The sequence below is a fragment of the Physeter macrocephalus genome, chromosome 15 (assembly GCF_002837175.3).
Source record: "Physeter macrocephalus isolate SW-GA chromosome 15, ASM283717v5, whole genome shotgun sequence".
NCBI classification, from domain to species: domain Eukaryota; kingdom Metazoa; phylum Chordata; class Mammalia; order Artiodactyla; family Physeteridae; genus Physeter; species Physeter macrocephalus.
This window is the reverse complement of record NC_041228.1, coordinates 65,757,779-65,769,607: the sequence shown is the minus strand read 5'-3', so window position 1 is coordinate 65,769,607 and position 11,829 is coordinate 65,757,779. Positions and strand designations below refer to the sequence as shown.

Here is an 11,829-nt window from a genome sequence, read left to right as displayed (position 1 = left end):
GCCGCTCCGCGGCATGTGGGATCCTCCCAGACCGGGGCGCGAACCCGGTTCCCCTGCATTGGCAGGCGGACGCGCAACCACTGCGCCACCAGGGAAGCCCAAGTATAGTTGCTTTACAATGTTGTGTTAGTTTCTGCTGTACAGCAAAGTGAATCAGCTGTAAGTATACATATATCCCCTCGCTTTTGGATTTCCTTCCCATTTAGGTAATCACAGAGCACTGAGTAGAGTTCCCTGCGCTATGCAGTAGATTCTCATTAGCTATCTATTTTATGCATAGTAGTGTATATATGTCATTTATTAGCTCTCCCTTACTTAGTTCCAAATGCAGAATTTAGAAGCAGAGTATCTGTTTTCTCAATGACTCTGCGACGTTCCTGATTCACCTGCTTAGAGCTGAATAATTGTGACCAGCTATGAACAGACATATAACTCGTCTGACAGCCTTTATAACTCAGCACGTGAGGATCTGTTAGTCCTCCCTTCATTTCTTTCCTTGCTGCCCTCCCTAGCTCTCGACTGTAGGTCCCTTACCTTATCTGCTGGCTTGGTCTCAGCCCAGCTCCTCAGCCAGTCTTAACTGAGGCAGGCAGCACCTCAGGCTCTCCAGACAATTACTGCACATGTTATCCCCATCCCCTCGCCCCGCCCCATCTTCCCAGAATCTTTCTCACCACCAAGTAAACGCACGTGGGCCAGACCCCTCCGGCCCGGCCCCCACTTCTGCTAGTCACTCTGTAAGGCTGTAGATTTCTTTTCAGTGTCTGCTCACTTTCCCGCACGAGTCTGGGGACAGGACTGGCACCATCAGCTGCTGCTTCACCTACTCTTCCTCTAATTTAACAGCCCTGCACTGTCGGGGGGTCTGTGCAGGCTTCAGGCCTAAGGATCCCTGAGTTTCCTTAATACTGAATCTTAAAACCCATGTAACAGATATTATAAATGTACACGGTCCTACTGCATTCTCATTTATTTACTTTTTGTCTGCGGTGTTGTGGCATTCGGGGTGTAGGAACCATGTGCTAACACCCTGCAGACTGAGTAATTCTCAGCCTTTCCTTGGCCTCCTAACCATTCACAGGGGCATCGTGTTCCCATCAGCGTCTTCGGTGGCAGAAGTGGCTCTCAAAGCGGGATGGCGCGCCTGAGAAGACCTCCCCAGAGAAGGTCTATCCGAATCTGCAGATTGAAAGGCCTTCTTTGCACAAGATTCTGCTACATCTTCTTGGAAGGTACCATTTCTCCTCCCCTCCTGCAGTGAGAACCCCAGCCCAGGAAACAGTAATACTATCCCCACCAGGGGTTTCACGAAAGGGGTATCCTTGGTGTATCCTCAGTGGCCAGCACCATCCCTACGTCAGAGTAGGTTTTCACTGAATATTTGGTTGCTGACTGATGAGACCAGACCCACTGCTGGCACTGACTCCCAGGAATGCAGGGGCAACTAGAATCGAGGGTGGTGGGGAAAGGAACTGATTTTCCCCTTCAGGCCCACTGGCCTTCCAGGTGCAGGGGTCAGCAATATGGGGAAAGGGTCTCCTGAGGAGAACTGGGCTTAAATGATGAATCATCTTGTCTTGCCTCAGTCATTAACTTTCAAGGCATCTCACATTCTTGCAGGCTCCCAGGTCCTTCCAATCCTTCCACTGTTACAACAGGTGGTGTTATTCTTCTTAAAGAAAGGACGGGTACTTCCCTGGTGGCGCAGTGGTTAAGAATCCACCTGCCAATGCAGGAGACACGGGTTCGAGCCGTGGTCCGGGAAGGTCCCACATGCCACAGAGCAACTAAGCCCGTGCACCACAACTACTGAGCCTGAGCTCTCGAGCCCGCGAGCCACAACTACTGAAGCCTGCACGCCTAGAGCCCGTGCTCCACAACAAAGACAAGCCACTGCAATGAGAAGTCCGCGCACCACAACGAAGAGTAGCCCCCGCTCGCTGCAACTACAGAAAGTCTGCACGCAGCAACAAAGACAGTGCAGCCAAAAATAAATAAAATTTTTAAAAAAGAATGGACTTAATTTAGATTAAGGTGAGGCGGAGTGAGATAGGAGGCAAAAGCTAATCACAAAGGCAGCCCCATACCTATCACTTATCACCGGAAAACATTAGGCTATTTGTCATATGAGATTCTGATATCACAATAGTAATAAATTACGGTTTTCTGTGGTATCTACATTAATGCCTCATTTTATGGCAAAATAAATACATACAAAATAACAAAGTTTGTATAACCCATTTCTGAGTCCTTTCTTAAAAAACATTAAAGTATAGTTGATTTACAATATTACATCACTTTCAGGTGTACAACATAGTGATTCAATATTTTTATAGGTTACACTCCACTTAAAGTTATTATAAAATATTGGCCATACTCCTTGAGCTATACATTACATTCTTGGGTCATATTTCTATTTCCCAAGTCTTTAAAAGACAATGAATATACTTTGTGAGATGTTGGCAGTTTGAGGATCTGATTATCATTCTGAAGACCCCAAAGTTTCCTGAATTCATTAATTAATATTTTGTGGAATTAAAAAGATTCAAACTTGGAAAACTCAATCATGCAGGTTCCTAAACACTGATAAACTTTCAGATCAGGGTATTCTAAATAGTCTAGCGATGTGCTCAGGCACTTAATTTTTGACTTTTATCGGAAAATAAGAATGAGGGACTTCCCTGGTGGCCCAGTGGTTAGGACTCCATGCTCCCAATGCAGGGGGTGTGGGTTTGATCCCTGGGTGGGGAAGTTCTGCATGCTGCATGGCACGGCCAAAAAAAAAAAAAAAAAAAAAGAAAAAAAGAAAATATGAAGAATGAGAATGTATCTGCATAGCATTTTCTTTCATCTTTAGGAATCTACAGATCAGGTATATAATTTAGGGCAAGGGCCTAAAATTTAATGTAAGAGATAACTTAGAGGGGATAAAACATGTGTTCGGGCTCTATTGTAAAGCCTGGACAAAAATAATTATCATCCTGAAAAACTGTAATAATAAAACATGTCCTTTTTTCCTCTTTATAACATTCAACTGAAAAATCTTCCAACGGAGAAAAGCGGCAGCTAACAAGCAGTCACAGAGAATGTGGGGCTGCCATGGGGAAATCGCCCAGCTACACTGTCCACGTGTCTGGATGTCTTGCTATGTGTCTCACTCATGTTTGTGGTGCAGATGGAGTGAAGGATCCTCGTGGGCTGAGAGCTTACATCCAGCTGCAGGGGCAAAGCACTGACAGCTGAGCCAAATGAGAAGTGAGGGCTGAACTGTGAGGAACTAACTTTAAGTTCACAGAAGGGATAAAAAAGGCTGGACATAGCTGAAAATACTTCACATCCATGGTAGTCGAATTGGATTCTGCAGGATTCGTGAGCCCATGGCAAAAGCAATGGACGAGTGGCATCCCTCCCGAGCAAATCTCAGCCTGGCCTTTGAAACCAGTGTTATGGAATAATGGCAAAAAGATTGTCTAAACTGGAATTCTAGGAATCTGACTCAAAATGAAAACAACAAAAATGTTTCCCAAGGTCAGTCTGAAATTGTGGAACGTGTGCTGGAAAGAAAACTCCAGATGAGACCATTGATTATCTGCAAGAGAACTTTTAAAATGTTCAATATTTATACAACACTATTCATATATTTTCTAAGAGACTGGGAAATGTTCACTACTCACAGAGTAAATAAATAAGAAAACAGGGTGAAGAATTTAGGGCCCCCTTCACACCTATCCTCACTAAGTGTTTATATATATGCATTTTCCTGCTAATTTGTCATCTATTATTCAATTCTGTATTAGATTTGTGCTTTGGCTATTTCTCAGTATTAGAATATCAATAATATGAAGTGATAGAAAATACCCAGAAATACGGCTTTACCAATGTAATTGGAATCTAAATTAAACTGCCCATGAATTTATATCATTTGGGTACTTTTCATCAAGTACTACCTCTGTACAATGTTCATTTGGGCTTTGAAATTAAATAGGAGGAAGAAAAGAACTCCTTTGAGATATACTGTTATGTTAACCGGACATACATTGGTATTTTGATGGAGCATTTCAAGAATGAGTATGCTATTTTTATGTCTCAGATATAAATAAGCTTAAATCCTTAGATATATTTATACTTCTGTAAGAACAGCATTACTATACTAAAACATACTATTTAATATTTTTAAATTAGGCAGTTTTCTCAGTGGTCACAAATTATATTTACTTTTCTATATTTTGCATCCATTAACCATAAAAATATATTCTGTTACAAAAATATCCTTCAGTAAACTCAACAGTTTACTGAAAGATCATCCCGGAATTTCAAATGATCAAAACCTTATGAAATCTCACTATTACAGATGGAACTCTTAAATCGAAAAAAGAGATGATAAAATTTAATTTTCAGAGCCTACAAAAAGATTTCTCCCCCATGCCCTGACTTCCATTTCTTCCTCCTGCACTTTGACCATTAAAGTTATTCTTTTTAGATAAAGAATATGACCTAAGAGAATAACAATGAAAACAGTAATTCTGTCCTTTTCTTCCTCACTTCCCAAAAGACAAAAATACCATGAAATAGCTCTGATCTTTTAAACAGCCCAGCTTTAAAAATGCAAAGCTCTGACTGGAGAGACTGTCCAAGGATGCCCTGTCATCTCTCTCCTAGGGCCCCCTCCCTCCTGGGTGGCTGCTGGAGCAGTCCCAGGTGGTCCCTTCCCCCATTTGCCTGCGCTCCAGAAATCCAATACCAATTAATTACATTTCCAGTTTCAGAGCAAAGAACAAACCCCATCTCTTCAGGGACCGTGTTAAGATGAATCATACCACAAACTGGGGGAAAATCATTAATATTATATGCCATATGCTTTTCTTTATAAGTAGTTATTATTTGTGTTTTCTCTCAGAACACAAGGAAAGGCAACTAGGGAAGTGTTTAATCTCTAGATATTGAAGTGATTTAAAAATACATAGAAAAGTCAAATTTAAGTTTCCTGGTGAGAACAGAAATCAGAAACTGCAATTCTAGCCAAAAATTTATTTATTCTTTAAAAAAGTACACTTAGGGAATTCCCTGGTGGTCCAGTGGTTAGGACTTGGCGCTCTCACTGCCGAGGGCCCGGGGTCTATTGCTGGTCGGGGAAGTAAGATCCCACAGGCTGCGAAGTATGGCCCAAAAAAAAAAGTATACTTAGATACTTTTAAAGTATAAAGTGTTTTTTTTTTTTTTTTTAAAGACCTTTACATGTTCTAGAAGAACATCATTTATTGATTTTTGGTAACTTAGTGAATCTTATAATATTAGAAGGTCTTGTCTATTTACTCAGCAGGTGAACTGAGAACATACACTCACAGGGCCTTTCTGCCCTGTGACCAGAAACAGAGTCCTGCCTCCTCACAGGGATGCCAGTGAGGGCTCAGGGGACAGCCATGTAATTGTTCTAATTTCAGCAGCAGTGGTGGCGACCACCAGTGACTTAGAAACCTAAATGCTGTTTAATGTCTGCCCATTGGAGGGACAGGGTGATATGGCCATGATTAAAGAGGTTTATCCTCTTTCTTTTCCTTCTCTTTAAAAAAATCATCTGAAGAGGCCATGGAAAACTTGTGGAAATTAGTTTATCTTTAAAAAGTCAGAATTTGAACAAGTATCAATCATTTACTCTGAAAAATACATCAACTGAAAGATAAAAAAAAAAAAAAGAAAGATAAACCACAGGGTATTTACATCTATACATGGAAAAAATTTTAACACTGCCCATGTTTAGACCTCCCTGACGTGTAACAAGTAAGAGTTTAAAAGTTGTTTTGATGTTTGGTCAAGCATGAGGAGAGTTGCTTTTATGGAAGCAGCATTATTTAAAGTATTAGCATCTTTGACTAAAATGGAACCTGAGACTTTATGCGGGTTTTATAATTAATTCCACTGCTCCAAAATGAGTAAAATCACTCACCCAGATACCTATCAGTTTTTCAGTAGACTGACGTCAAACACAAGTCTAATCACCTCCACAACAAATTTTAAGACTCTAGTGGGAATACATCCACAATTTCCACCTTTTCCTGCATTTAGGAGCTGGATGATTTCAGGTGAAGTGACTGTCAAACCCAGCAGCACTGGGACCCACGCAGAGCAAAGAAGTCATTGAGACGACGACAGGCAGTTTCTGGCCAAGCACTACAGATAAAATATTACAGGGAAAGTGATGCAGCATCTCAAAGGTTCTGGAAGGTAAAACCAGAGAATTATGCATCTGCACCCAACTAAAATTAGAAAAGCTGCCATCTGGCTCTGTGAAGCCAGCAGCACATTCTTATTCATTAGGAAGCATTCTGCTAACATAAAAACACAAGGCCCTTCCTGTGCTCTCCAAATGTGTTTATCTTTTCAACATTAATGCACTATATATCATCAGGCTGCTGAAATCTCCTGCCGTGCATATTAAAGACGCACAGCTGCACTTTCTTTGGGAGTGGGAGGAACCTCAGCTTCAGAATACCTCTCTCTCTTTCTGACACTGAGCTTGGCATTACCACATCATGGTTTCCCTTCAGCACCAAGAAATGGCAAAATGAACCAATCTCAAGGCTACCTCCACCCAGCAAAACCCCCACACTCTCTGCTTCAGAGAAAGCAGTGTGCCTGGTTTCGTTTTCATCAATGGTGAGGCATGACTGCTTACACAGAACCAACCACCATGCCACAAGTTTGAAATATGCAGGCCCTACTTTGAAAATTAATGTACTGCACAGATCAAGAGAGAAAACAGTAACCAGAAAAGATTCTGGGTATAACTGGCTAGAAGATGCTTTTGTCTGTAAGAACTATCATTGACTCTGCTATTACCAATGTACCATTTTATTTCGTACCCCACTTCAATACTACCTATCAATACTCAGTGTATTGACAGGTAAAACAGACAGTGGATAATGTTTCATAGTAAGCCATGCAAGTATGTAACAACTGGTCCAGAATCTCTTTCTTGTACATAATCTAAATACGTCTATGAGGTAGGAGCTTAAATTTAAAGACAGACCATGGAAGGAAAAAAAAAAAAATCAGATACACAGTAAACCACATCAACAGTGAAAAGAATCTTGTTTAAATCCATGGAAATACGGCTTCGGAAGTACTGCAAGTGAATCAACCGAAAGGCAACAAGCACTTGTCATTAAACCTCGGCTGTCAGGATTCATTCATTCTCCAATGTGAGCACAGTGGTCTCTGCTTGCATTCCTCTAGCAATTACTATTAAGAGATGAGGGCAAAATAAAACATGAGAACTGCTTATTTCAAGTTAAATCTAATTCACTGGGCGCTGCTGTCTAAGGTTTTAGGAGTTATCTGAATGAGGAAATGGAGGAATCATAATTTGCTTAGAAGGCTGAAAGGTAAGATTGAGACCACATGAAGGTAGGAAAAAAAAATCAACAGGTGAGAAAAATGAGAGGTGAGGTGAAGTTCGAATTCAGCACTCATTCAGAAAATTTAAGGGCAGCCTCTCAAAGGACCAAACTAATAATGTTTCATTTCTCTCAACTACGTGTGTTAACTCAAGCAATGCCAACAAAATTATACCACAGAAGCATGTAAAGTTTCCAATAAACAGGTTAAAGTATGGAAATTATATGAAAAGTTGTTTCTAAAATCCTTAAGAAGACTTTGGTCTAAGTCACATCAATATTCTATCTTGCAAATCATTATTCTGTTTATCAGCACAGCAGAACTCATCTCCCAGTAGTCCTCCCTTACGCCCTGGCAATATTTATTATCTCTCTCCCCAGATTTCACGTATTAATAATTTCAAGTATTTTCTGACTGTTCCATCTGCACAAGATGCCCTTCCACCCATTCTCTTTGAAGACCCCGTCACTGTTCCAGAAGCTCACAACAATCAAGCTAAATCCCTTCCTCTGTTTCCGTGATGCCTGGTGCCTACCTCCCCCTGACCCTGGCGCTGTGAGATGACTGATCTGTTTCCACATCTGTCCCGTTCACAGCGTTGCTGCCTTTGGCTACAGGAGAAGTCTTTTTATGCACTGGCTGGCACATAGTGGGTGCTCAATCATGTCTGTGTTAACACTGAACAGTTTTATAGCTGGAGCTGAAATTCGGGATATGCACAATCTATAAAACCCACAAATGCCTCTTTAGAGGGATCGATCTGGAAGAGCTTCAGTGCACACTTAACTTAATGGAGGTCTAGTCTAAGACTCTGATTTTTGTAGTCAAAGTATGAAGTAGAAAAGGGATGAGAAAGAAGGTCAGACTGTAAGTGCTAAGGACATCAGGACAATTCCCATGGTGGTCAGGCCAATGGGGGCAGCATTAGGTGAGGAGAAAAGTCACTGATGCTCCTTCTACACCTGAGAGATGAAGAAAAACAAAAAGAGAGCAACTTTATTCATCCAGGTTATCATCTAGGAAGTTTCAACCTGCTCCATAAAGAAAGGGTAGATTGGGCATCATAGGAGTTTTTCATCAGACTCTGGGATTTTCCCAGCCATTCTTAGCTCTTAAGAAACTATAAACCAATCCAGGTAGATGTCTAAGAATCACCCATTTGCCTGGGGATCCAGGATAGAAGAGTGCTTTCATCAGATTTCTTCTTCTTTTTTTAAAAATTTATTAGTTTTTTGGTTGCGTTGGGTCTTCACTGCTGTGCTTGGGCTTTCTCTAGTTGTGGTGAGCAGGGGCTACGCTTCGTTGCGGTGCGCGGGCTTCTCATCGCGGTGGCTTCTCTTGTTGCAGAGCACGGGCTCTAGGTGCGCGGGCTTCGGTAGTTGTGGCATGCGGTCTCAGTAGCTGTAGCTCGCAGGATCTAGAGCGCAGGATCTAGAGCGCAGGCTCAGTAGTTGTGGCGCACGGGCTTAGCTGCTCCGCGGCATGTGGGATCTTCCCAGACTAGGGCTCGAACCCGTGTCCCCTGCATTGGCAGGCGGATTCTTAACCCCTGCGCCACCAGGGAAGCCCCTAAATACATCTTTAAAGTGAACCTTTAAATACTGTATGGCATGAAATCTCTCCGATTTAAGCAGGAGTGGCACTGAGTCATCAATCAGCTTTCCACAACTATTTACAGCAGCAGGCAATTAAAAAGAAGACGAGGCTCAGCTTCACGTGGAAACTGACATGCTTCACCAGGCAGCAGGCGTGCAGTGAGGGTCTTAGAAACTTCAGAACCTGCATGCTTGAACGCCCAGCAAAAGTGTGGACAAGAGGTGACCACAATTTGCATGATGAGGTCAAAGTGAAAAGAACAAAGGCTGACATTTACAGAGACCCCTAAATTTGATATCCTGACTACCCTTTCTACAACGGAATCCTCTCCTTTCTTTGTGTATGGTCCTGTAATTCTCCAGTAAAATTTGTAAGCCAAGGGAAAAAAATTTCGTGATACCTCTGGTAATTTAGTAATTCTCTTGGATTTTATATGTTATGTGCTCTCAAATACAAAGATTATTTAAAGCAGTCAAATCCACTTGCAAGAAATTTTTAAAAGCCATCTTATTTAAAGTCTTACAGGGATGGCAGTTCAGTGGTTAGGACTCAGCGCTTTTGCTGCTGTGGGCCTGGGTTCAATCCCTGGTCGGGGAGCTAAGATCCCAAAAGCCGCATGCAGCGTGCCCCGCCCCCCAAAAGAAGGGAAGTCTGATAATTTTGTTCTCTAATAAAAGTTATGGAAAAGTCTGAGCCACAACTGAAAGATATACACACAGTGAGTGCCATTGCTATCTCATGGATTAAGAAAAAAAAATCCTCAGGAGGTTAATTATGATCACCCATACAGGCCATGGCATATATCAAAATTAACTATCTAATTATAAATATGAAGAAGACATAATAGTAATTAAGTTACTCCCCATCAAATTAACTGGCTTAAATTAGCTTCAAATTAGTTTTGTTTTACATATATTAGCCGTAAGAGATAAGTTTCCCCACCATTCTACAACCCCTCAAATGATGAAATAAAATCAAGATGTAGTCTTCCTATTTTCAGTTTTAATTATCCTGCTTAAACTTTCACATGCTAGATGATTTCGTATTATGCTGTCACCAAGACTTCAGGAAAGTTCTACCCAATGGCATTTTGTAACAGGTTTAGTGTGAACACAGATGAACAGTTTGAATTCCAGCAATCTGTGTTTGGAAATCCTGCCTGCCGGGTGATGGTGTATAGTGAGGCAGACACATGACAACTGGGCAGGTCCAGCACTGAGAGCAGAGAGCAGAGGTAGCCTTTCTTCTGTAGACTGAAAGCCTGGATTGGAAGAGGATGCTGTACTCATGCCATATGTAATTCACCTGCCTCTGAATTGGCAGGGGCAAGATACTGTCTTGGATTCGCATTTTCAAAAAGTTTTAAAATTGCATCAATGGACAGTAGGTTTCCCAGAGACTAGAATCGTGGCAGTTGTTAGGTCTGTATTGCCAAGGAAAATATTTGGCTGCATGTGGGTTTTCCTGAGAGCAAGTTAGTACATGACCTCAATCTTTTCCAAGCTTATCATAATGCTGTGAGGCTGTGCTGATTCAGCAAAGCAATCCATAATCGCTTGCAAAATGCCCCTGCCTCCCAGGGATGTTATGAGGCTTAATAAGATAATGTATGTGAAGAACACTGAGAGCCACAGAAGAAAGGCGCTAAGTAATATTATTACTCTGCATTTATAATTACAAGCAGTCTTACAAAGACAAGAATCCAATAAACCTGTTTACAAATTACAAATTAAAAAAGACATTAAATAATGTAATATAAATAACTGCATAACAAAGAAAAATGTGAAATCATGCATGTTTAAAAAACGGAAAGGATAGACTTCATCAGGCTAAGTCAAGTGAAAAGAAATAGAAATAGACAAGTTTCTACTAAAAGAAAATTACACCCCTTTGTGATAAAACAGAATTGAATCAGAAACTTACAAGAGGGTATTTTATTGAAGTTATCTTGAGACATTGCTCGTTAATGAATTAAATTCAGTATCATTTCTATGCTTTTCCTACCAATAAATTTAAATTTTTAAAAAATCAATGTCAGTATTAACAGTAATAAAATTTCTTCAGTTATCTATGGTAACACTGAAAACATAAATTTTCACTCTCATTGGGATAAAATATGAGTACTTAACCAAATGTAAATTTCTTTCCTTTTTAAATATTACAATAATGCTGCCTTTTTTTTTTGGCCAATAGCGTTTGTCTCTTAGAAGGGAAACACCAGTTTTCTGTCTCTCTGGACCAGCCCAAGCAGGGCAACATGACACACGAAAATCTACTTCAACTGGGGTATTTTCAAAAGAGCAGGCCAGGCATTGCTGGGTTCTTGGGTGCCACTACATTTATTGGACAGGATTGAGGCCTTCTTGGTCCTTGGTCCCAGGTGCCATTTCCTCCAGGAAATCTTCCTGGAATCTCAGGGGAGCCAAATTTTTACCCTCTGTACCTCCAAAACACAACCATAATATATATCACTTACTACACCATATGGAAATCAACTGACTTGATCTGGATCTCCTCAGAATTCCCTCGAGACTGTGGAGTCCTTGAGCCGGGGGCTGTATTTTTCATTTCTGCATCCCCGTCATCTTTGCTTGGCCCATACTGACCCATGCAGACACTAATAAGAGTTTAGCTGATCCATACTCTGGAGAAAACAGTGGAAAGAGCCCTCAAGTGTTCTGGGCAGGTTATACGGGATCAACTCCAAGCACACAGATGGTATTAAGGGATTTTTTTTTGTTTTTTTGTTTTGTTTTGTTTTGTTTTTGTGGTACGCGGGCCTCTCACTGTTGTGGCCTCTCCCGTTGCGGAGCACAGGCTCCGGACGCGCAGGCTCAG

The 11,829-nt window shown here is 41.3% G+C and overlaps 1 protein-coding gene across 9 annotated transcripts in view; it reads right to left on the bottom strand.

Annotated features, from left to right (window-relative positions):
• NCOA2 (nuclear receptor coactivator 2) overlaps positions 1 to 11,829 on the bottom strand; it is a 279,465-nt gene that overhangs the window by 61,762 nt on the left and 205,874 nt on the right. The gene's annotated exons all lie outside the window — the stretch shown is intronic.